The sequence below is a fragment of the Ambystoma mexicanum genome, chromosome 11 (assembly GCF_040938575.1).
Source record: "Ambystoma mexicanum isolate Mex_15411 chromosome 11, UKY_AmexF1_1, whole genome shotgun sequence".
NCBI classification, from domain to species: Eukaryota; Metazoa; Chordata; class Amphibia; order Caudata; family Ambystomatidae; genus Ambystoma; species Ambystoma mexicanum.
In genome coordinates, this window is record NC_090934.1 from 250,583,683 (window position 1) to 250,610,710 (window position 27,028).

Sequence of the window (27,028 nt, forward strand, 5' to 3'; positions counted from 1 at the left end):
TCCACCCCACCATGTCCTCCTCCATCCTCCACCCACCGTCTTCCTGGATCTACTCCCCATACCGCCGCCTGAAACTCACAATGCACTAATCCCAAGATCCCCCACCTACCCTCAATCCCCCTTTCCTTCTCAGCCACTGCGCTCCCTGCTGTAGTTTCTTGCTACTTTGCCATTAACACTGGATAAAGAAAGAAGACTAAACTTCTGTTCTTCAGTGTTCGCAGAGTGGGCCAGTGGTTGTCTCCCGAGGTTCATCAATGCTTCAAGGCTAGAATATCTGCCCTACGTGGATACCTGTTCATATCCACATTCGCCCATGAAAGTAACTGTCCAGGTCTGCTCGCCCTGGTCCCTGTGCCTTCCAGATGCTGCTATTGACAAGGCACTTTGTTCAGGTTGGAACAAAGCCTGAACATTATGTCAGTCATTTTATTCTGAATTCTTAAAAGTGCTGCTTGTACATTGAGTTATTGGGTCTGAGATAAAGTCTTATCATGAGGAAGGAAGGAAGGAAGGAAGGAAGGAAGGAAGGAAGGAAGGAAGGAAGGAAGGAAGGAAGGAAGGAAGGAAGGAAGGAAGGAAGGAAGGAAGGAAGGAAGGAAGGAAGGAAGGAAGGAAGGAAGGAAGGAAGGAAGGAAGGAAGGAAGGAAGGAAGGAAGGAAGGAAGGAAGGAAGGAAGAAAGAAAGAAAGAAAGAAAGAAAGAAAGAAAGAAAGAAAGAAAGAAAGAAAGAAAGAAAGAAAGAAAGAAAGAAAGAAAAAAAAGAGAGATGGTCTGGTGGTAGAAATAAGGGAAGGGGCGAGTGAGCGCTGCGGAATGAGAGGAGGACGTGTCTAGAGAGCATGAGGTTGAGAGCTGCACGGTCAGGAAGTGAGTGGGAGTCGTGGTGCAGCAGTGACAGGCAGCCAGCCTGCGCTGCCTCTGCGTTGACATGCGCCGCGGTTTTCCTGTGCCTCGGGTTGCTCGCAGAGAACGGGCTGATGTGATTATTTAAGGGTTGAGGAGGTCAAGGGGGGCGTTCGTGGTGAGGCATGGCTGCTGTGCTTTTGAAGGGAATGTGCTTGTGGGCGGTAGACAGAGGACCACGTCTAGCATTGGGCGAGCGGGTCTAGAGAGCTGTGCGTGAGTTTCTGAACTAATCCGCTCATTTATGAGATTATCCACCTGCCGCTATATCCGAGGCTAATAGGGGACTGAAGCTTCCTTCCTGGGCAGGGAACTGCATCTGAGGCAGAATTAAATGCGAATGCCCCAAGGGAACAAGTCGCAGGCCTAAGAAACATGTATCTTCTGACCGCGGATAAAATGAAGCTGAAGCTGGCCTCTCATTCAGGGCAGCATCTTAATCGCTGGGTACAGTTAGACTCTTATTGAAGCCATCATTGAATTTGCTAGGTGAAGGTAGCCTCTTATTCAGGCCAGCATCCTATTTGCTGGGAAATTAGCATCTGTTTAGACAAACATCTTATTCTTTGGCTGAAGTTAGCCTCTAAATCAGGACAGCATCTTGTTTGCTGGTTGAAGTTAGCCCTTTATTCAGGCCAGCATCTTCTCCACTGGGTGAAGTTAGTGTCTTATTCGGGTCAGCATCTTCTCCACTGGGTGAAGTTAGTGTCTTATTCGGGTCAGCATCTTCTCCACTGGGTGAAGTTAGTGTCTTATTCAGGCCAGCACCTTCTCCACTGGGTTAAGTTAGTGTCTTATTCGGGTCAGCATCTTCTCCACTGGGTGAAGTTAGTGTCTTATTCAGGCCAGCACCTTCTCCACTGGGTGAAGTTAGCCTCCTATTCAGGTCACTATCTTCTCCACTGGGTGAAGTTAGTGTCTTATTCGGGTCAGCATCTTCTCCACTGGGTGAAGTTAGCCTCCTATTCAGGTCACTATCTTCTCCACTGGGTGAAGTTAGTGTCTTATTCGGGTCAGCATCTTTTCCACTGGGTGAAGTTAGCGTCTTATTCGGGTCAGCATCTTCTCCACTGGGTGAAGTTAGTGTCTTATTCGGGTCAGCATCTTCTCCACTGGGTGAAGTTAGCCTCCTATTCAGGTCACTATCTTTTTCGCTCTGTGAAGTTGGCCTCTTATCCAGGTCAGCATCTTACTGGCGATTAGGAAAGAATTCCATTCATGGGTGATTTTCTCTCCAGTTGTAAAACCCCCAACGTTTTGCTGTTGTCTGACCATCCTAGCCTGACTTTTGCCAGTGGAGCCCAGCCTTCTGCTGTACATCGTTGGGCTTTTGCTCATTTTGTTATGTAGAAAACTGACATGCCCTTAAGATTGTCAGTACTGGGAGACTTTGTTTCCCTAAGTCTTTCACTTTGTTGCTATTTCTTAGTAACATTTTATCAGTGCACAAAGTACAGTGTGCTGGGGTCCCTTTTATAATTTTGAAGGCCCTAGAAACCCTCGAAAGATTTTTGGTGAATGTACAAGTGTGCCTTGGACAGAGCTTGTGGCAGCTGTTACTTTTTATGTGTTTTCAACTCTTTTCTATGGTCTTAAATGTGTTTATCGTGTTTGGCCTAGGGCTGTGGCCAGTGCCTAAAACGGCCATGCCACGAGGTCCTTTGTTCTGTCCTTTGGCCATCTTGTCCCTTTGCCTTCCCCAGGTCGAGCAGACCAGGGAAATTGCTTATTTGTTCATGCAGACACCCACGCAAACCGAAGCTTTCACGGCTTCTGCATGTCTTGTGTGTGTGCCTTCAGGATGTGGGCTGGAGTTTTCTAGTTCCAATACATATCCTGGGTGCCAGGATGTCTAGTGTGCTGGGATGACAGGGACCACCGTGGTGTATAGGAGCAGCTGCATGTCTCTGAAGGAAATCCCACCGCCTACCTCCTATATGTTGGAAGCCTGAGATCGTGCCATGCTTGACACCAGGAGTTGTGACCATACCACGGCGAGTATTCGAAAGAAGGTACCCTCTGAGAAAGCCCTAGCAAAAGTATCCCCGAAGAGACAATAATCTGAGGAAGGAACTCCCTGAAGGAATATGGAAAAGAGTGAAAGAGAAGCAAGTGACGTCACAAGAGACGAGTGTGACACCCCGAGAATACTGACTGAAGAGAATGCATGGTTCTTATGAAAACTGATGACGATTTTAAGAATCAAGTAAACTTTCATAAATAAAGAGAAGATGGCACTTGTGTGACGACGCACTGCAGGATAATTCAAGCCGTTCAATGACTGTACAGATGCTGTAATGCAAGGAGACTAAGTGATCATAGAAGCTGGCTATACATAGTGAATAGACTGCAGGCGAAGCTGCCATTGTATAGAAACTGGACATCGGTGTCATGAATTTAGTAAGCCCTGATCCATGGAAAGTAAAGGCCGAGAACTGTGTCGCAGCAACAATTAACTGAGAACGTGGAATCGAATGGCGAGGCTGTCTGGCCTGGTACAAAAGCTGAAGCAGCCAAGACTGGTTATCTATTTTTGAAGGCAGCAATCGTGTGAAGCCGAATCACCCCTTGTTAAGGTGCAAAGAAAGAACACCATGCATGTCAAGTTTTATTCATTTAAGACCTTTAAATGCTGAAAAATTGACCAAATCGCGGTCTCCTGTCACGGGAGCCAAGGATGAAAATTACGAGGATGCTGGTCCGGTAGGCTTACCAGCACCGTTGTAACCAGACCAGCCCCCGCACGCAGACTTTCTGGGAAGCACCAGCACCGTTATTAACGGTGCTGGTGCTTGCATCATCCCCATTCGTATTGAGTCCTGTGGGACTCATGGGAATGGGAATAGGGATTTACATTTTTCCGTCGCCTGACTTCCAGGAAAAATCACAACTCCCGCGGCAGCCTGCCAGTTTTTACAAGCACGGCTACCGGCAGAGTTGTAATGAGGCCTTTTGTTTCTCTTAGTCTTTCACTTTGTTGCTATGTTTTAGCAATGTTTTATCAGTGCACAAAGTACCTTACAGTACAGTGCGCTGGGGTCCCTTTTTCATTTTTAAGGCCCTATACACCCTCAAAGGATTTTTGGTGAATGTACAAGTGTGCCTTGGACAGAGCTTATGGCAGCTGTTACTTTTCTTCACTGCCTCACCCACCTTACCAAGTCACTACAGCCCCTTGAAGAGACCCTGTTTTGAACTTAACCGCATGACTTCCTGCATCAGCACAGAATGTACTTTTGAGCTCAAGACTCCAGTCATTTTAGGAACTGGACTGCCTCTTAGCTAAGGTTTGAATTGTGAAGGACTGCCTATAAGATATTCGCACGTTGTCACCCCTTTCTTTGCAGGTTGTGGATCTGTACTGTGTAATATCCCATTAGGCCATTGGTCACTGTATATGTGTTTCATAGTTAGTGCTGTGTTGGTTTCATTAATACTGCTGAGATTTGCGTTGTGTTTGATTTAAAAGGACTTTAATAAATGTATAATTATTTTTGATATATACACCTGACTGAGAGTAATTTGTGGGTCGTTTTATGTGTGTGCTCATTGTGGGATTTCAGTCATCCTCACCCCTCCTGAGACCTATTCTTGACTGCCGCCAATGCTACGTTGATTGGTCTGGCTTGTCCAGAAGGTTACCCTGTTCCAAGAAACTAGGCTGGCCTGCTGAACCTCTGCCCGCCAGGTCAGAGTTCAGAAATCCATTTTAACATTGGCTAGGTGAAGTTAGCCTCTTAATTAGGTCAGAATGTTATTATCTGGATATTAAAGCCAGCATCCTTAAATTGCTCGCCTGATTGAGAGGCTAGCTTCACCCATCAAGTAAAATGCTGGCCTGAAAAAGAGGCTAACTTCACCCAGAGAATAAGATGCTCGGCCAAATAGAAAGTAACTTCATCCAGCCAATATGATACTGGCCTGAATAAAAGTGTAATGACCAGTAAACAAGGCGCCGATGAATACATTGCTATTGTAACCAATGAAAGTAGTTGCAGGTGGAATCCCAGTCTAGCCAATCTTGGTTGACCAAGAGCACAACTTAATATGGTGAATACAATATTGGCTGTAAAAGCCCCTATTTGCTGGCCATACAATAGCCTAATTTCTTCTGGAGTATAGGATATTGGCCGAATAAGAATACAATGTCTTCCAATAAATGAGATGCTGCCTTTAAACACGCCTAACTGCTGACGTATAAGAGTCGAAGTTCATCTGATGAATATGATGCTGCGGAATAAGACTTTAAGTTCTTTTGATGAATAAGAATAAGACGCTGACCTCAATAAGAGACTACATTGGTTGGTGGATATAGTAAGATGCTGACAAATACGACGCTATCACCAGCGAGCGAATTCGATGCTGATGGAACACAAGGTTAGCTTCACCTGGAAAACAAGATCCTGGCAGAATAACAGCATAACTGGTGTTTAAGATGCTGGCTGCATAACAGCATACCTTCTTCTGGTAACGAGACGCCTCCTATAAAAGAGCCTAACTTCTGACCTTTCATGAGCCTAACTTCATCCGGTGAAAAAGATGTTGGCTGGATAACAGTCTAATGTATTCCAACGAATGAGATGTTGGGTATTAAGAAGCCTACCTGCTTGCAGTATAAGGGTCTACGCTGATCTGGTGAAATTGTTGCTGACCCGGAATCTCATCCAGTAAATGAGATGCTAGCCAAATAAATGCCTAACTTAAAGCAGAGAATAAGATGTTGGTCAAAAAAGAGGATAACATCATCCGTGAAATAAGACGTTTGCAAATAGGAGTCCCTCTTTACCTGGAAAATAAGCTGCTGCTTTATTATAACTCTATCTTGTGAAAAGAATATTGGCAAATAGGAGGCTAACTTCATCCACAGAACAAGATGATGGCCCAATAATAGTCCAAATTAATCTAGAGAATATGATAATGTAATGCTATGTTGTGTCATCTTATGCAATGCTATGGTAATATGATTTTATAGAGCGCCAAAACACCAGTATAGTGGTTTCAGAGTGCATAGACTTGTCCATGCAATTGCTGTACAGTGATGCTGCCAGACGATCCAGACCTTTGCCCACTAGAGGAAAGAAAATGAAAGGAGGGCATAAGGGGATTGAATGCTTGAAATACATGCGAAAGACAGGGAGGGGAGGTTGCGGGCGAGGAATTATGCTTTTTGGTAGCATGGGTGCATGCCAGTCTTGTTCGGTGTACCACAGTTCTACAAAAGGGTGAACCACAGTTCTGGAGATTAGGTCCTAAAGTGATAAATGGGGTGTGTTTCCAAAGCACCTTTGGAGATTTGTAAGTAAGCATGCAACATAATGTTGTATGCATGAGGCACCTGAGAGCTATATAAATGCAAAAAAAAGAATGTGTTTCTGAGGAATTCAGCCATCAGCACAGTGGGCTTTTTAAATTTTTTAAATAAAAATGAATGATGTTGGATCAACCGCCAGAAAATGTGTGGGGCTAATCCACACATATTTTCCTATGCTCACTGCACAACATACACATAGCCCTGTATACTCTGGGTGGACACAGCCTACAGGTGCCGCCCCCCTGTAATATTTAGTTGGAATGGGACAGCCAAAAGTACATCAAGGCATCTCAAAGGGGGGAAGGGAAAACCTTCCTCCCACCATGGCCATCCTAATTAACTAACAAAGGCTCTATGGATCCACCCTGTCCTTTGTTAACTGCTGGTGGCAGCTTTGCATATTAATTAGAGTTATTTCAAGCAGGCCTGGTTGTAGGACTAACAAAAGACAGGAAAATCCCAACAACCTTTTATATGCACTGTATCAACCTGAAGCCAGCTCCAGCCTCTCAGTATCAAGGGCAGTGACCTGTCATATCTGGGACTATGAATTTACAGTAGTCATCCCTGCAGGGGGACCCCACTCAGAAGGTACGAGTATCTGGTTTGGCATTGATCAAAGGTCTGATCCTGCCACAACTTAAAGGGAGACCTTCTGCTTTAATCAGGAACCACAGAGAGCTCCATTAACTAGAGAGACCCTTTGAACCACAACAAACAGGAAGATGGGTGGGACTTGGTATTACATGTTTTCAAGCCTTTACATTTTCTGCAGCAAAGCACTCTGGTTATGCATAGAGGAGATTATTGGTGGGAACCCTGATTGGTTAATTAAGGTAGGCTTAGCCTTCACCAATCACTGGGACCCATTTGGCTTTAAAAGAGGGTTGAGCACCTCTTTTGGGCAGATCATCTAAAGACTTTGCAAGGAGTAACAAGAAGAACTCATTCGGACCCTAGCCGAAGGTGCAGTCTGTCTTACAGCTTCCACCAGTGAAGGAAGGCCAGGATTTCCAAAGAGGCATACAAGATCCCACCCCTAAACATCTCAGAGAGAACAGAGGGAGATACTGAAAACAGAGGACCGTCCAGCAGCTCCAGAACGGTACCCAGCCAGCACACAGCATGCCCTGCTAGGCTCTGCAAGCAAGCTTTCTAGGTGGGAAGTGCCAGATAGAGAGTCACTGAACCAAACAAAGGACAAGGCGGTTGCCTGCAACACTCTCCTCAGCTTTGTGCCATCCGCCGGAGTCGCCAACATCATCCGAGCCACCTCGACAAGTGCTTCAGACCCACCAATCAGCACTGAGACAACGATTACTGACCCAGAGCCACTGTGTAGGCTAGCTAGCAGCCGTTTGTCCAGCCTTGCTCGCCGAAGCAGAAGATGAGCGAATTGAGTGGTGCAATACAGAAAAATTGAAAAGCCTTGTAGCTTGATGTCAAAAAGGTTATTATTAAGAATGTGTTTGTGCCATGTCATTTTAGTCCAGGGTGAGACTTGGTGGTGCCTGGGAGAAGAGTATCAAGGCATAGTATTGCATAGCCTTCTCTATTGTGAGATTATTTGTACATTAGACTGTGTGAGAGGTGGAGGTGGATGTGCCACATGCACGGTAGGAAGAGAGAGAAGGGCCTGATGTCGGTCCTTGTGCGCGCCACAACAGTCTGGCACCCTTCTCTTATGTTAAACAAGAGGAGTTCTGGCAGTCCCTCTACCAACATGAACACAGCCATTTGACCTGTTCCCGGGTGGATAGCCCCTGGGAGAGACTCTACCAAGTCTTTAGCTCACTGTCCCTTTCACAGAGGAGACATTTCCCTACATATCAGTCTTTGTCCTGCCCAGAGCAGTGCAGCACCAAAATGCTAGCCAATTCTCCTCTGAACAAGAGTACCAACAGCAACCTAGACACGTGTTTTGGCCTAGTCGGGCCTCATCAGTAAGGTGGAGCTGTGCCTCTCTAATGACAGAGAGCAAGGGGTCCACGTCTGGATTCCCCTGGTAACTTAGGGTGAGACCCAAAGTTACATAATATGCAAAACAAGGGGGTGTTCTGGGAGTCCATCTACCATTGAGAACACAGCCCTTTGACCTGTTCTTGGGTGGATGGCCCCTGGGAAAGAGTCTACCACGTCTTTAGCTCACTGTCCCTTTCACAGGGGATACATTTCCCTGCATATCAGACTTTGTCCTGCCCAGGGCAGTCCAGCACTGAAATGTTAGGCAATTCTCCACTGAACAAGAGTACCAACATCAACCCAAAACATGTGTTTCAGCCTAGTCGGGCCTCATCAGTGAGGTGGAGCTGTGCCTCTCTAATGACAGAGATCAAGGGGTCCACGTCTGGATTCCCCTGGTAACTTAGGGTGAGACCCAAAGTTACATAATATGCAAAACAAGGGGGGTTCTGGGAGTCCCTCTACCATTGAGAACACAGCCCTTTGACCTGTTCCTGGGTGGATGGCCCCTGGGAGAGAGTCTACCAAGTCTTTAGCTCACTGTCCCTTTCACAGAGGATAAATTTCCCTGCATATCAGTCTTTGTCCTGCCCAGGGCAGTCCAGCGCTGAAATGCTAGGCAATTCGTCTTTGAACAAGAGTACCAACATCAACCCAAAACACATGTTTTGGCCTAGTCAGGCCCCATCAGTGAGGTGGAGCTGTGCCTCTCTAAGAACGGTGAGCAAGGGGTTCACGTCTGGATTCCCCTGGTAACTTAGGGGGAGGCCCAAAGTTACATAATATGCAAAACAAGGGGGGTTCTGGGAGTACCTCTACCAGCACGAACACAGCCCTTTGACCTGTTCTTGCATGGATGGCCCCTGGTAGAGACTCTACCAATTCTTTAGCTCGCTGTCCCTTTCACAGAGGAGAAATGTCCCTGCATATCAGTCTTTGTCCTGCCCAGGGCAGTCCAGCACCGAAATGCTAGGCAATTCTCCTCTGAACAAGAGCACCAACAGCAACCCAAGACACGTGTTTTGGCCTAGTCGGGCCTCATCAGTGAGTTGGAGCTGTGCCTCTCTAAGAACAGTGAGCAAGGGGTCCACATCTGGATTCCCCTGGTAACTTAGGGTGAGACCCAAACTTACATAATATGCAAAACAAGGAGGTTTCTGGGAGTACCTCTACCAGCACGAACACAGCCCTTTGACCTGTTCTTGGGTGGATGGCCCCTGGGAGAGACTCTACCAATTATTTAGCTCGCTGTCCCTTTCACAGAGGAGAAATGTCCCTGCATATCAGTCTTTGTCCTGCCCAGGGCAGTCCAGCACCAAAATGCTAGGCAATTCTCCTCTAAACAAGAGTACCAACAGCAACCCAAGATATGTGTTTCGGCCTAGTCGGGCCTCATCAGTGAGGTGGAGCTGTGCCTCTCTAAGAACAGTGAGCAAGGGGTCCATGTCTGGATTCCCCTGGTAACTTAGGGTGAGACCCGAAGTTACATAATATGCAAAACAAGGGGGGTTCTGGGAGTCCCTCTACTAGCACTAACACAGCCCTTTGACCTGTTCTTGGATGGATGGCCCCTGGGAGAGACTCTACCAAGTCTTTAGCTCACTGTCCCTTTCACAGAGGAGAAATGTCCCTGCATATCAGTCTTTGTCCTGCCCAGGGCAGTCCAGCACCATGTTTCGGCCTAGTCGGGCCTCATCAGTGAGGTGGAGCTGTGCCTCTCTAAGAACAGTGAGCAAGGGGTCCACATCTGGATTCCCCTATTAACTTAGGGTGAGACCCAAAGTTACATAATATGCAAAACAAGGGGGGTTCTGGGAGTACCTCTACCAACAGGATCACAGCCCTTTGACATGTTCTTGAGTGTATGGCCCCTGGTAGAGACTCTACCAAGTCTATAGCTCACTGTCCCGTTTTACAGAGGAGAAATTTCCCTGCATATTAGTCTTTGTCCTGCCCAGGTCAGTCCAGCACCGAAATGCTAGGCAATTCTCCTCTGAACAAGAGTACCAACAGCAACCCCAGACACGTGTTTCGGCCTAGTCGGGCCTCATAGTGAGGTGGAGCTGTGCTCTAAGAACAGTGAGCGAGGGGTCCACACCTAGATTCCCCTGGTAATTTAGGGTGAGACCCAAAGTTACATAATATGCAAAACAAGTTATGTTATTATGCTTTGAATGTTCCATAAGGCTAGGCCAGCCTTGCTGCTTGTACAGCACGTTGTGCCGTAGTAAGGATGACCAGTACGATTGCCGTCGCCAGATAGGAGTCTAATTTCTTCAGAAAATATGATGTTAACTTTAGGCAGTGAATGGCCTAGCTACAGACTTAGTATAATAAAAGTCCTTTGGCTGCTGGCGAAGATGGTCTATGGCAATGCATGGCATAACTTAACCCAGCACATGATAGGTTAGTCGCATAGAAGGCTAACTTCAGAGGGCCTGGCAATCAGAGGCTAACTGCAATCAGAGGATAAGCTGCTTGAGGAATACGATGGCGTAGCTGAGCTGGCTAACCTCTGCCCGGCGCAGCCGCACCAGCAACCCAGAGAGGCATCTGCCCACTGGCGCTCCCTTTCTGTAGACCCCTGGGCCTGTCCCTGGTGCCAGCTGACTCAGCTCCAGCTGCTGTGCTGCTCCTGCCCCACCCTCCAGCTTTGGTTCTTAGTGTCTCCTCTGACACTTCCTGCACTGAATCACCTGGTTTTTCCCCTCACTCACACACTCGCTGCTCTCTGCAGAGCCAGATGCATCATTTGAACAAAGTTCAAAAATGCGAGCTCCAGCGCCCCCCCCCCCCCGCCACCTCACCCCACTCCCTTCGCAGCCTCCCCGCCGCCAACCAGGTGTCTGCAACTCTTGTGATCAGTGTCATCCCTCACCACTAAATGAATCTGCAACTGAGTAATTGAATGAATGAATGCGTGCATTCGGGAAGCGACATGGGAATTCATACATGCATGCATGAATTAAGCAGTGTCTACATGCGACTCAACTCGAACGTGTTCAAATGATCTGAACCATTTGGAGCTGACCTCTTAAGAAGATTGATTAGAGCATTGCTTAATTAATGTATGCACACATGGATGCATGGATAAATGCATTCATTCATGAATCTTAGAAATGCATGGATGCCTGAATGGACGAGATAAGGACGTATGCAAACAAAGTATGGACGAAAACGCAAATTATCTGTGAAAAAGGACTTTGCATGCATAGAATGCGAATCAGGTCGGAACTGGTGAACCCACGCTCGAACTCTGTAAAATAATTGGTTCTGCCTCCCTGGGTCCCAAGTCCTGCTGCTACTTTGCAGCCACCGAATGCCAACCACAGAACCGTGACCACCCAGGAGCTGCAGGTGACTGAGGGCATGATCAAAAGGAAAGAAATACTTCTAGGCTTTTCTGGCGTGTATGTGCTGTGTGGGTGCCAGATACATGGGTGCTCGAGGCGTAGCCAGGATTGTCTAGCAAATGGGGACTGAAGCTAATGTAGTTGGGCCCACTGCATTGACAAAAATATCTGTAAATGCTGAATGGGCCTTTACAGATTTTGCGTAGGTCTTGCCCCTCAGGCCCTATCCTGTCTACGCCTCTGGCTCCGGGGCCTGGGCACCTACCGGGAAAACCAATCTGTGCCATGCAAGGTACCAATTGAAATACACTTTAATGGCACTTCCCTAAATCCAGGGCACTGGCACCCCAGGGTACATTTTTTAAGATGGCTGCCCCCAGGGCCGACCTTAGGGCAGGGCCGCCCGGGCGGCCGCCACGGGCGACCTGATATTATCCCACTGCAACGCCAGCTGAGGGGACTCTTTCAAGGGCTCCCCGAGCTGGCGCAGTGGCAAAAGGCATGGCTTCCCCCTATTGATATTAAATGCACTCCGCTTTCGGTAGCAGGCACATTAAATAACAATGGGGTGCCTGCTGTGCCCCCCACCCCTCCCGCATGACCAGGGGCGCGCAGGGGGAGGGGAGGGGCATCAAGAAATGGTTACACTGCCCAATGCGCTGCACCTTGTAAGGCCGGTCATGGCTTCTCCACACATATATGCATTTGGGGTAAAGTGCTTTGTCTGTGTTAGTCCCCGATATCCCACTCTTTGGGGCTCATCATGAGTTCCCCGGTATCCCACTGGCAATTCCGGCAGGATACCGGGAAACTACTGTACCATCTCTGCCGCCTTATATCCCAGTATTACCGGGATATTACAGACGCGTAGACGCCAGTAACTCCCCATTCCATAGAGTCCCACATGACTCCATGGGATGGGGTTGCCCGAATCAATCACCAGCTCTGTTAGTACCGGTGCCAGTGATTCAGGCATTTATCTGCCAGTAGGGGCTCTGATCTACCAACAGGTCAGGCCTGTCGGTAGCTCAGTGTCCCTGCCAGCAGACTTAGAGTTGGCCGGTCCAACTCATAATGGGGGTCTCTCTTCAATCAATCTCTCTATCCTGCTGGCCGTCCACACTCTCTCTCAAACACACAGAGGGCCTCATTAGAAGTTTGGCGGTAGCCTTGCCCGTAACAAATTTCCGGCACCCGCGAATGGGCAATTACCTGGTCATTGCGGCCCTGCCGGACCCAGTAATTGCCCATTTGCGGGCGCCGGAAAGGATGCACCCCATTCCCATTCGGCCCCATAGGCAGAAGGGCGCCCGCGAGCACAACTCATAATTTGCCGGTCCGGGAACTACGGTGCAGGCATGCTTACCGGTACCATAGTGCCCGGAACCGGCAAACTTATAATGAGGTCCAGTGCCTTTATCGAGTTCTGCAGTTAGCTACTGATTGAGGCACTGGGTCAAATTTCTGGGGCAAATTAACAATTTGATCCTAACAAGAAATGCCTGATGAATGCCTGACAAACGTTATTCTTTCCCCCTGTATATTTAGAAAGGAGAAATGCAGGCCAGAATTTTTCGTAACCTAGGATCGGCCGAGAGGACAGCTCAGGGGCAACTCGTTTGTCCTGGAAGCAAAACAACGTAGAGCGGAGAGGCTGGTTCACCAGCATGAAGCGTGATATAAAAGGAACTAAATGGGAGAGTTATCCCTCTATCAAAAGGCTCACGCTTCCCAAAACCCCTAGTACTAGACTTAAGGGAAAAAGAGCATTTCCCAGACAGAACCCAATTACCTGTCATTTGCTGATCCTTGCAATTATTATCTGCACTAGTGTAAGAGCCGTGTACATGGGCCAAAGTGCAGGTTTTCATTAATACAACAGGAGCACTATATATCCTAACGCAATAGTTCCCTCTAGCAGTGACAACTGGCAAAGCTATGCTAATTGGCATTGTCTCTATATATCCTAACGCAACAGCTCCCTCTAGCTGTGAGAACTGGCAAAGCTATGCTAATTTGCATTGTCTCTATATATCCTAGCGCTATTTGTGGGCCGTGATGAGCTCCTTCCCCATTCCCATTGAGCCCTATGGGGCTCGAATGGGAATGGGGAATGGTTTTCAGAATGGGGACTTACCGGGTCCTCCAAGGTTGGAATGACCTGGTAAGTCCCCATTCCGACTACCCGGACACGGGTTTGGAGGCAGCCATGGCGCTAATAGCACCATGGCTACCTTCAAACTTATAATGAGGCCCGTTGTCACAGCAAGACCGTTCTCGGAGACATCCGCCGGTACTATATGGCCATCCCAGATGGCGGATGGTCATTGTACAGCTTACTCATAACAGTGACCCTTTAATAAAAACAAGAGACATCACGTACAATATTCGACACCAACTTGGTCACATATCAAGGATTTTACTGATCGGCAAAAAGTCATCAGATTGTGATGTGACAGAGGTGATGAAAATAATCATTGCCACGCCACCCATGAGTACATTAACAACCATGTATCATTTACATGATATGCTATATGATATGATATAAGTCATTTATAACGCGCCGGTACCCAAGTGTTTCTAGACGCAAAATACATGGGGAACAGGTGGGGTGATGGTTCTTACTATGGTTACCAATGGTCAAAGGGGAGGCAGATCTATTCCAAGAACAACTAGTAGGGCAGTGTAGCCAAATTCTTAGGTGAGCACAAACCATGACTAGGGTAAGAGGTAAAGAGGGGCTGTGTGGCTGTGGTGGTACCAGCAATGGGGGAGGTTGGATATTTTCACTAGCGGGGTGCAAATATCTCCCAGTAATATGCATGAGTGACTGAGATAGCAAGAGAGCCCAAACCAGCCAAAGGGATAAAGGGTTAAAAACAATGGAAAGAATGGAAAAACAGTTTCCGGATTGGACTATGTGCTTGTGGGGCCAAACATTCTAAGTCATATTGCTGGGGTAGCATTTATTGGTATCATGCTACTCAGACTTGGATGTTTCAATCTACCTGCCGCAAGGCCATACCGCGGTATCCATTACGGACGGCAATAACCTTGCAGGGAAACCGGGTTGTATGGATTGGTGCGAATGCGCAGAAATATAATGATTGGCTATCCCACTACGAAGATGACATCAGCACATTTTTGGAAAGCTATAAGTGGGATATCCAAACCATGTTGATTGAGTCACTACGGGTGGTATGCCCTGCGAGATAATGTGTGCATACATAAAGAAATCCCTGCCACGCTATTTTTGCAAATAAAAAGAAAGTAATGCGAAAGGCAACCGGCAGTATTCTGCGCAGTCAGAAACTCACACGTGAAGATAAGTGGGTTGAGTGTAACAAGCTGCATACCAGCTATAACAACTGGCTTTGTAGCCATAGGAATAACTAAAACAGCTCCAATTGGTGATTCCTACTGTCTCTCCTTCGCAGTAATGACAATAGAAAGTTCTGAGGTTATCATAGACACTATCTGGTGGAGGTATCAGCTGTGGAGGTGAACCCCTTGTCTGAGACCCAACGGGTGAACCATGTTAAGAACTTGTATTATGACGCAAGAGAGACAGCCCAGACATTCTATTATGGTGGTTATGGCTCTACCTTTGTGCAGGGGTTCGAATGTGAAGATGTATTGTTGGCCATCAATAAGTGCAAAGCATCTCAGGCCCCAGGTCTTGATGGCCTACCCAATGCTACACTTAAAGGTAGGCCGGAATTATGGGCCCAGCTGTTTACATTAGCATTTGACCACATTCTGAAGGATGGGAAAGTGCTGGCTAGCTGGCGTAGCTCGATCTTAATCCCAGTGTATAAGAATTGGAGACCGCTTGGATCCAGCAAACTATAGGCTATTGGCCATGCTGGATTCAAGTGGTAAGACTTTTGCCTCTCTTTTGCTATGGAAGCTTCAGTCCTGGGTAAACGAAAAGGGGCTGCTAAGCAAACTACAGATGGGATTCAAGTGGGACCATAGCACTACTTTTAAAAATGTTGCCCTCCGATATATCCTTGCAGAGACTATAAAACAAAGCGGTAGTTCACTCAATATATGCTTTTTAGACTATGCCCGTGCGTTTGACTCTGTCTCCCGAAATCTACTCTGGGCAAAACTTTTGTAAATAGGGAATTAATCCCCTTTTATTGTATTTTTATAGAAAGTTTATACACGATACTACAGTCGCTGTTAGAACTGATCGAACAGCAAAGGTAACAGAGCCCATTTTAACAAATAAAGTACTTAAACAGAGGTGCGTTTGAGCACCCCAACTCTTCAAATTGTATGTGTCATATATGGACCTGAGCTTACATGCTTGATGTAGTTTTCCACCTTGTATTGCGAGCGAGCAAGTCCCCTGGTTAGCATATCCCAAAGATATGATTTTGTTGAATTGCACGCCCATTGGTCTTTAGCGTTCGTAGGATGCATTAAATGAGTACACAACCAAAAATAATATGCTTATAAATCATAAGAAGACTACAATTATGGTCACGGGCATGTAAAGAAGAGGCAACTCTAGTTTCAGGTGGCAGATTGAGAAGAAGCCATTGGAAGTTGTGGTGACCTATTGTCGAACGGGAAATCATATTATACCCTCTAGATCGTGTGTATATATATTGTCCTGGGCCAAGTCGCTCTGTGAGGAAATCCGCGTTGCAAGGTCCTGACCTTAGATCTGTGCTAGCCGCCATTTTAGGTTCATCCGCCATTTTAGATTCTCCCTCTAAAGTCACCCTGTGTTCTAAGATGGTGGACAGTGTCGTTTTGAATGTAACATGGCCGTCTTGACCTCTGTGTACAAGTTAATGTGTAAACTGCCCGCAGGCCAAATGTTAGGGTCATGTACTGAGACCTTGTCCTTCGTTGACCTGTGTATAGAGGATTACCTGTGCCAACGATACTAATCCATGAACATGTATTGTGCACAATACTGTTCGAGCATCTTATGTGAACACTTGTTTGACAATATTATACAAGATATGTGTGAAGGCTCAATGTGAAATCCAAAGACACACTGTTGCTATTGTAACTTGTTGGAGAATGTATTAAGGATGATCCGTAAATGTATAGATGCATAAATTAGAAGTGAACTCGGCACAAACACTAGATCCGAGATTCATTAATTTACACGTGGGTTGGACATCATGTTTTGGATTGTATAAAAGGTGTGACCATTCTGATGTACAGCCCCACTCACTGAACACAACGAAAAGGGCTGGTATTCGCTGTGTTGTACTGAGGGCCTGATACCTATCTGTTGCTTTGTCCTTTGAAACTGTTCAGTTGTAGAATAAAGATCTGTGTATCTTTTGAACCCACGTTTGGTGTATTTCCTTTTGGGGTACTCAGCCTCGATATCTTCTTTTGCTTTCACACTATATATATATCTCAGAGTTCCTATTACCCTGTGTCCTAATCTCACCTTCTATGAAACGTACATAACGCAAACGGTCCTTAAAAAATGGTCTGCTGTCTGCCAGTTCATCTTGAGGCAGGATGGCAATAGCATTGAGGGCTTCCTTGAAATTGACAAACTAGCATTGTTCCTGCAGTGCTATACGAAATGTAATCTTTCCCCTCAAAATACTTGAAGTGGTTTGATAATTTTGAGGGGAAACTTGTGCATTCCTTCTTGGGGGCAGCCAGAGCGGTCCCACTGGAGGCACTCAAATGTGAGCTTGGTGTTACTTTGTTAGGGAGAATTCTCATAAATGTGCTAATTCCCTTCACCTTAGAGACCCCCAGCAACTTTGCTGGATTTTGAGGACTTGGTTTTTTACCTGGAAAGAGTGTGAGCCTTTTACCCCCACACTTTCATGTATTTTGATGTATGTTTTACTCTTATGTTCTTTGAGTATGGAGTTTTAAGATGACTCCATTAGCATCATATTTTCATGTGTGTTGCACAGCACCCTCAGTGCCCTGACACAGGTATGTCTTTTTAGACTTCCCAAAGGTTTAAATAACTTCACTGGGATCAACTACTGTTTCCCAGAGAATGTAAGGTTAAATTGACTTTACTAGTGTTTTTAAATTCCTAGACCCAGCACACACTATCTTCCTATAGAGTGCTGGAGGGGTTACCTGGTATCCCCTGTGTCTAGAAACTCACGTAGCAGTCAAATGCTACCCTTTTCTATCAAAATGGCTGGTGGCAGTGGTTTTACAATGAACTACTACTATGTTTTATCCCGACCGCGAGCACCGGTAGCTAAAAATCACGGGAGCCATGTTTTTCAAGATGCTGCTTTAAGCCCCTTTGTTTAAACAGGACCCGGTCTTCTTTTTTGCCATTTCTTTTTGGAAAGGTCCTTATAGTGTTTGTCTCTGCGCCCCAAACTAGCTTTGGTTCCTTTGTTTCTATGCCTTTGGCGTGCTTCAGGACTGAAGACTGCCTCTGGCGTCTGAGTGTCTGGGGTGGGCAGGAAGTGATGTAGTGCCCGAAACTCCCTGTGCTTAGTCTCCTAGGAGATCCAAATGTACTCTGGCGTGATTGGCTGGCTGTCTGTCCGGCAAGGACAGCCACCCTGCTGGCTGAGTGGTAGCTAGGCTGGAATGAAAGGGAAAAAACTGTTTAAAAGGCGAGTCTCTTGGACAGGAAAGGAGAGTCGACCACAGGAACGAAATAACCAAAGACTAGCTGGAAGAGGACGGCTGCTGCAACTCCTGGACTGTTGGTTTGCCCGGTGAAGCCCTGCTGCAGATCCAAATTGTCAAGTACACCTTGACAGAGAAGCCCCTTCAAGGACGACTTCTTCCTTTGAGTTGGTGGGACCAATCAACTCGTAAACCACCTGCATGCAATTCTCAAGGATGGTTAGGATTAATCAGGGAGAGGGATATCAGCTTGTGCTCTTTAATCTACAGCTACTGGAACTGAAGTGACTCCATTTTGTCAGTCTTTTTCGACAATTCCGTGCAGTGCAGGAGTCCCCTACGTCGTCCCTCTTGTGCCCATGACTGAGGCTCAGTAACAGTGAGATCTGCGGGAACTGCCAGGAACTAACGTCTTCTGCTGCATCTTGTTCTTCATATTAAGGTACTGTACCATCCCGATTGACAGAACTTAACTTTCGCGGTGAAAGTTTGTGGAACTTTCCCAACTTGCAGGCCTAATCAGCTTGTGACCCAACAAATGATTCTTTTTCATACAAACTACTTCTGAGAACTTTGGCAAAGACTTTACCGTTTACTTCAAGAACTGATCTTTCCTATCCAAGACACTAGTACATTGACTTTGGCCTGGGCCTATTGAACTGAATCGAGTCCTCTAGTGAAGTAAAACTATTTGCACAGCCTAAGAAAGTATTTGTGATCTATTCTGCTAACTTGTGCCTTTATCCTCCCATTTAAAGTGAATGAAATGCCCTTTTGCTCCTCTTTCAGGGGAGCCTAATTTATTTAGAAACTTATTGGTTTGGTACTGAAGTGTATTTGTGTATGATATTAAGTTTCCTCCTTCGAGTCAATGTTTTCTTAATGACTGTCTAATAAATTAATAAGTGTTTTACCAAGAAACCTTGAGTGTAAGGGTCTACTTGAACCACTGTGATTGTAAGACCTCTGTGTAAACGCCTTTACTGCTCACATTCCCTCTTGAGATAAGCCTGGCTGCTCAGCTCGCTACCAAAAACTGTGTAGTACAGACTTATACCAAAGGTTGGTTTTGCTTACACCTGTAGTCCGAATTGATTGTATGTGGTGGTCACAGAGGGGACTGCATGCAATTCTGCCTAACGTACTTCACTCAAGGCGCCTTTGTCAGCTTAGGCAAAGTAATCTTGGAATCAAGCTCAAATGGGATTGATCTGGTAACTGTCCCATATTGGGCTTAATAGCCTCGACCAAATAAGTTAGTCAGCAAAACCATCTGTCTGCTGATCTGGAGGAAACGATGCAGTGGCATTTAAAAGCTATTGCATTATTTCCCCTCTAGATGACTATTGTCCTATTTATCTCTGTCAGTTAAATACAAAAACTGCGGATTGGGATTGCTCGATAAATAGAGACAGCTGGCATAAGAAAAAGCGATATGTGAAATGTGCCAAATATGGTTTTCTTTGGGGAAGCCCAATGCAGTATATTTTAAAGCTGTGCTCCTCCTTTATAAGATGTTTTATCATGTATATGGTATTTTTATATTTTGCCCACTAATTAATATTATGGTGCATGGGTTGGCATTCCAAAGGAATTTAGAACATGCAGCCTATGCAGTCAAATGGTTGAGACAAGCAGACATTTACTATTAAAATATCCCATGTTGGGGAACCATTATTTTAGAGCATATCAAAAGCAAGTCACATACATGGATCAACTCAACACCAAAAAAAGCTGCTATAATAACATACGTTTGACATTTATTTTTCTTTTATTTTCTATTTATAACTGTCTAGCAAGTGAGCACGTTATTGTCAATATGTTGATGAAGTTATGTTTATTTCAATGGATGTTTTTAATTTATTGGAATGTTCTTTATTTCTTTTAAGGCATTGATTTATTGATAATTGTGTAACTCAAATGATTCTTATCTGTGTTTTTTTTATATTGCAAAGGTTTAATACAACTATAAGCGCTCAAAATAACATGTTTTTAAATGGTGCACTTTACAGCACGATTTTATGTGTAAATATGGGTAAAAGCTATACAATTGACTATTCTTAAGAAGGCTAACACATGAACAATCCATTAGATGTCAGGTGGGCAACAGTACACCACAGCTAGGCCTAGAGTATTTTCAGGATCCCAGCGCCTGCAATATATGGAAGAATTGTCACAGTCAGAACAAACTCGTGTTGTCCGAGTCCAATAGTGGCAATAGTGCTACTATAACAAGACAATATATGCTGGTTGGGCCAACATGTGCCATTATTGTCACCATAGGAACGCTTCAATGATGATTGTGTTCAATAAGGTCTGCCACTGTATGAACAGATTTGGGTTGGCTTTTCCCAATAATGCTAGTATTGCCCATGTAAGAAGACATATCCATGCTGGCTGTGCCAATATATTTCAGTATTGGCTCTGTAAGAAAACACTCTTGGTGGCTGCATCCAGTAATTCAAGTATTGCCTCTGTAAGAACACACTTGGGTTGGCTTTAACCCAGTAACCCAGTAATGCCAGAACTGCCATTGTAAGAAGACATTCATGCTGACTTTGCCAATTTATGCCAGTATTGCTACTGTAAGAACACACTTACAATGGCTATGCCCAATAACTCCAGTATTGCAACTGTAAAAAAAAACCTTGTCTTGGCTTTTCCCAGTAATACCAATATTTGCCACTGCAAGAACAAACTTGTGTTGGCGTTACTCAATATGACCAGTATTTGCCACTGTAATAATACCACTTGTATTGGCCTGACCCAAAATCAACAGTTTTTGTCACTGTCAAAGCACACTTCACCTGGTTTTGGCCAGTATCACCGGTATAGCCACTATACAAATAATTGCTCTTTCAAAATCACACTGCCAGAACCGGCAGCATTCAACCTCCCTAGTCAAGCTGCACCACTGGTCCCACAATTACTAGCACAATGGCACTTCCACCTAACAACCTCCCCTTCACCTACATGCACTTCATGTACACACACTCTCCATGCACACTCAAGCATGCACACACACATGCAACCACTTTCACACAACACAACATTCGAGCATTCACAGAAGCAGGTTTTCTTTTAAACGTGGCTTATTTGGGAGAATGCCTCCACATCTGGTCACTCAGCTCGGCGCCTCTTCTTGGGCCTTTGCAGCAGCCAGAAGCAGAATTTGATTAACACTTTGCTCACTGATTCCTGCCTCCAACATGACTCAGAGAAATACATGAGAAGAGAGTCCAAACATACACACTCCTGCATTCTTATTGGCCATTATTCCCTGCCCCCTTCTGCCTGCAGGGACAGAGGCACTGCATGCATCCACTTGGAAGAGCACCCTAAATGAGGGCTTGCAGGGCCTTCCTCCCTGAAGGTAATAAATCATCAGCCTTTCATGCACAATCTCTTGTGGCGTCTTCACAATGCTTCCTGAAATGGAGCACTGTACATGGCAGAAGGAGTGTGGGCCTATGCATAATTCCATTATGCATGGGATCATGCGTAATACCATTGTGAACGGGATACCATGTAATTGAGTTTCGGATTGGAGCTCTGGCTTCTGTCCCTGATAAGTTTGAACCTGTGTCATGTGGTGCATATGTCATAAGCTAACACTGTGGCTTTGAGGTAGAAGTGGACTGATGCTAGTGGATCGACCTGAAGTTTGGGATGTATTACTGTACAGATGTAGTCAAGAGTGAGCTGGGGGGGGGGGGCATGGCCAGACAGGCTACAGAATGGCAGCATAGAACGGGCCCACTCCACTATAACTATTAAGCCCCGGAGGGATGGTAGAACCTACTTTTTTTCTCCTGTCGAGAGCCACTTTCCACATAATTAAGGGCGAGAAGTGCTCCGTGAATTTTCTTCCCCTCTGCTTTCATATCAACCATACACAAAAAACAAGGGGGGGTTCTGTGAGTCCCTCTGTCGTGCATTAGTCCCAGTTGAGACTTACCCAGAGTCTTTAGCTCACTATCTTTCACAGAGGAGAAATATCTAAAACATATCAGTCTTTGTCCTGCCCAGGGGCAGTCCAGCAACGAAATGCTAAGCACTTCTCCTCTGAACAAGAGTACCAACAGCAACCCCAGACACGTGTTTCGGTCTGGTTGGATCTCATCAGTAGGGTGGAGCTGTGCCTCTCACAGACTATCGCTATTCTTAATGTATACGGACCTACTATTCCTGATCCGTAATTCTGGCGAGATCTGAAATGTATGATACTGCAAACAGACCTTCCCAATTTGATACTGTGTGGTGACTTCAACAATGTTATCGACCCTTTGCTGGATAGAAGATCTCCTTGTCAATTTAAAAGTAGTAAAGCACACACCGAATTTGCAGGCTGTCTGTCAGAAACCAGTGTTAATGACTCATGGAGAGTGGCACACCTTACAGATATAGATTTTACTTTTCATTCTCTTCCTCATAATTCATTCTCCCATATTGATTATATCTGTGTTGCCAAAACATTAACAGCTTCACTAATTGACTCCACTATTGAATGCTCAGCAATCTCAGACCACTCTCCTGTGATAACTAATATTGAACTGGGGTGTATTAGAAACCTAACTAACATATGGAGATTCAATAACTCATTGCTTCATGATCCCAATTTTGTAAAATCTTTCTTTGAATTTCATCATATTTTCTTCCAAGTCAAAAAAGATGTCGACCACTGCCGGGCAATAACTGGGATGCATATAAAGCAGCCTTACGCGGCCATATAATTTGTTTGATGGCCAAAATGAAAAGAGAAGCAAGAAAAGAATTGAATGCCCTTCACGCCCAATTACGTAATTTAGTGAAACTGTTTTTTTCTACCCCTAGTGACACTCTCCATCGACAAATTCTTACCATTCACCTTTCTATTAATAAAAAATGAACAGAGCCTCTTGCTTCTGGTGCGTTAAAATTAAAGTCTATAATCTATCAATCATCCAATATAGCTGGCATACCTTAAAAAAGGTAAAGCTCCTGGACCTGACGGGTTCTCAATGGATTTCTTTTCAAATGTTTCGCCTACTATCTCTCCAAACCTTAAATCATTATATAAATCTTTCTCTGTGACGGGAAACTCATCAGGCAATTTTGCTGAAGCTCTCCTCGTCCTTTTTCCCAAATATAACAAAGATGATAAGCAACCCCAAAACTATAAACCAATTTAATTGATAAACTCTGATTGCAAAATGTTTGATTATTTTATCTAATAGAATAGAATCCTTCATGTCCAAATTAGTTAAATCAGATCTAGTGGGTTTTGTTGAAGGAAGATACATCCCAGCCATCACTAGGCTCCTTATAAATCAGATCCACTGTATTAATAAAACACCTCATCCAACAAACTCCTATATGGCAACCGCACTTGATGCTGAAAAAGCATTTGACCGAGTTGAATGGGACTTCCTTTTTCGAGCTCTGAAATGACATGGAATTGGGGAAAACTATATTCAGCTGGTTAAGCTTTTATACTCTGAACCTAAAACATCCATCTTGATAAATGGCCAATTCTGTCCTCATTTTTCCCTTCATAGAGGTACAAGACAAGGTTATCCCCTCTGACCTATGCTTTTTGTCCTTGTGCTGGAACCCCTTTTAGAAATTTGCAGGAATAAAGACTTCAAAGGGATTAGCTGTGGAGGCTCCAACTTCAAGCTCACAGTTTATGCTGATGATATACTCATTTTCTTTGAAAACCTGAGCACATCCCTGCCTCATTTGTTAGACACAATTGACATATTCTCATTTTTCTCGGGATATTAATTGAATAAAGAGAAGTCTGAAATGCTCCTGCTTAACATATACTGTTTGAAAAAAGATTTCGCGCAATATGGCTTTAGTTGGAATCCAATCTTGATTAACTATTTGGGTACTTCAATTGCCCCCTCATTTGACCAAACAGTCAAGATAAACCTACAAAAGCTGCAATCAAAATTGAATGAGTCAGTAACAACCTGGTCCCCCTTATACCTCACGTGGTGGTGCAGATTAGAGGTCTTCAAGATGGTGCTCTCACCTGTCATTTTATACTACTTGCAAATGCTCCATATCACACTACCATCATCTTTTTTCTAAAGCTATTAACAGGATACTCATTAACTTCCTGTGGGGTCCTAACAAAAGGAAAAGGATTGCCCGTGATAAGCTTAAATGTTCATGCTACGGGGTGGGGGTTGGATTCCCAACCTTTAGGAATTACCACAACGCATGTGTTCATAAAATTAGCTAAAGATTGGTTCCTCCCTGATCAGATGCTAAATCCTCCTGCTTGGCAAGAGGTTGAAAAGTTGTGTGTTTCTCTCTATTCCATTAGAGATGTTGTGTACCTCTTCAATAATTCCAGATTGGGTTTTTCGAAAACAATAAGCCTCACTAGCTTGTATTTAAGGGACTTTTAATTTCACTGAATTAATAAACTTGCAAAAGCCTTTTCTCCTTTTATTTGGTACAACAAACATATAACTATGAATGGATCAATAGAGGCCTTACATGTATTGATCAATTACTTACAGGTGATCACATTTTTACAGTAGATGAATTTAGAATCACATTCTCAATTCCTTACTGCCCTCTCAATCAATATTCTAGTCAAATTAATGCTTGTCTTGAGTACAAATAAGTACAAATAAATGAAGGGGGTAATTGATAGAATTCAGCACACAAGTGGCGCACGCGGCTGGTGCACAGTGTGCGCGTGCACATTTCTGCGCCAGCCGCTTGCGCTAAAATCCATTTCCGCACACAACGTATTCATGGATTTTAGTTTCCAAAACCAGCCGTGGCACAGAGTGGCACAGCAACCCTGCAGCAGCGCCAGTTACGCCCCCAAACCCTCCCCGTGCGCCATGCACAGTGCACAAATCCCGTACATGGCGCACAGGCCCCCAACCACGAAAGCGCACCCCTCCGAATACACGTACCCCGCTGCACGGGGAGTGTCACACGCGATTGGAGCGGGTACGTGTATAACAGGGGTTCGTGGGAAGTTTCACACGCAAAATGCCCTGTGAGAGTGGGGTACGTGTATTCCTGGGGTGCACGGGAAGTTTCACACGCGATTGGAGAGGGGAACGTGTATTTAGGGGGTGTGCAGGAAGTTTCACACGCGAAATGCCCAGTGCGCGTGTATTCCTGGGGTGCGCGGGAAGTTTCACACGCGATTGGAGCAGGGTATGTGGATTTCGGGGGTGCGCAGGAAGTTTCACACGCGAAATGCCCTGTGCGAGAGGGGTACGTGTATACCTGGGGTGCGCGGGAAGTATCACACGCAAAATGCCCTGTGCGAGTGGGGTATGTGTATTCCTGGGGTGCGTGGGAAGTTTCACACGCATTAGGCCCTGTGGAGTGGGGTACGTGTATTCCTGGGGTGCGTGGGAAGTTTCAGACGCGATAGGCCCTGTGCGAGTGGGGTACGTGTATTCCTGGGGTGCACGGGAGGTTTCACACATGATAGGCCCTGTGCGAGTGGGGTACGTGTATTCCTGGGGTGTGCGGGATGTTTCACACGCGATAGGCCCTGTGTGAGTGGGGTACGTGTATTCCTGGGGTGCACGGGAGGTTTCACACGTGATAGGCCCTGTGCGAGTGGGGTACGTGTATTCCTGGGGTTTGCGGGAAGTTTCACACACGATTGGAGAGGGGAACATGTATTTCAGGGATGCGTGGGAAGTTTCACACGCGATAGGCCCTGTGCGAGTGGGGTACGTGTATTCATGGGGTGCATGGAAAGTTTCACACGCAATAGGCCCTGTGCGAGTGGGGTACGTGTATTCCTGGGGTGTGCGGGAAGTTTCACACGCGATTTTGCTGTCAGAGCGGGGTACGTGATTTTCGGGGGTGCGCGGGGAGTCCTACACATGAATTGGCAGTGTGGGTCCTCCCAGGTGTTCCCTCTACACCCTCCACGGCCCCTGCAGGCAGCCCACACCACAGGGGACTACCCTGCACCCCTGGTCATGTCCCGCAGGCAGCCCATCGACCATGGGCATGCCCCCCAGCCAAGCCACATGTCACCTTGCACTACTGATCACCAACTCATGTCCCCCAGCACCTCCACCCCCCAGCAGTCAGCGGCACCTGCCAGCAGGCCCCCACTCATGTCCCACACATGTCCCCCAGCCCCCCCACCCCCCAGCAGTCAGGGGCACCTGCCAGCAGGCCCCTGATCATGTCCCCCAGCACCCCCACCCCCCAGCAGTCAGGGGCACCTGCCAGCAGGCCCCCACTCATGTCCCCCAGCACCCCCACCCCCCAGCAGTCAGGGGCACCTGCCAGCAGGCCCCCACTCATGTCCCCCAGCACACCCACCCCCCAGCAGTCAGGGGCACCTGCCAGCAGGCCCCCACTCATGTCCCCCAGCACCCCCACCCCCCAGCAGTCAGGGGCACCTGCCAGCAGGCCCCACTCATGTCCCACACATGTCCTGCAGCACCCCCACCCCCCAGCAGTCAGGGGCACCTGCCAGCAGGCCCCCACTCAAGTCCCCCAGCACCCCCACACCCCAGCAGTGAGGGGTACCTGCCAGCAGGCCCCCACTCATGTCCCACACATGTCCCCCTGCATCCCCACCCCCCATCAGTCAGGGGCACCTGCCAGCAGGCCCCCACTCATGTCCCACACATGTCCCCCAGGACCCCTACCCCCCAGCAGTCAGGGGCACCTGCCAGCAGGCCCCCACTCATGTCCCACTCATGTCCCCTTGCACCCCCACCCACAGCAGTCAGGGGCACCTGCCAGCAGGCCCCCACTCATGTCCCACACATGTCCCCCAGCACCCCCACCCCCCAGCAGTCAGGGGCTCCTGCCAGCAGGCCCCCATACATGTCCCCCTGCCCCCACATCATGATGATCCTCAATCATGGGCCTAGTTGCCAGCCACATCACACCCCACGCCA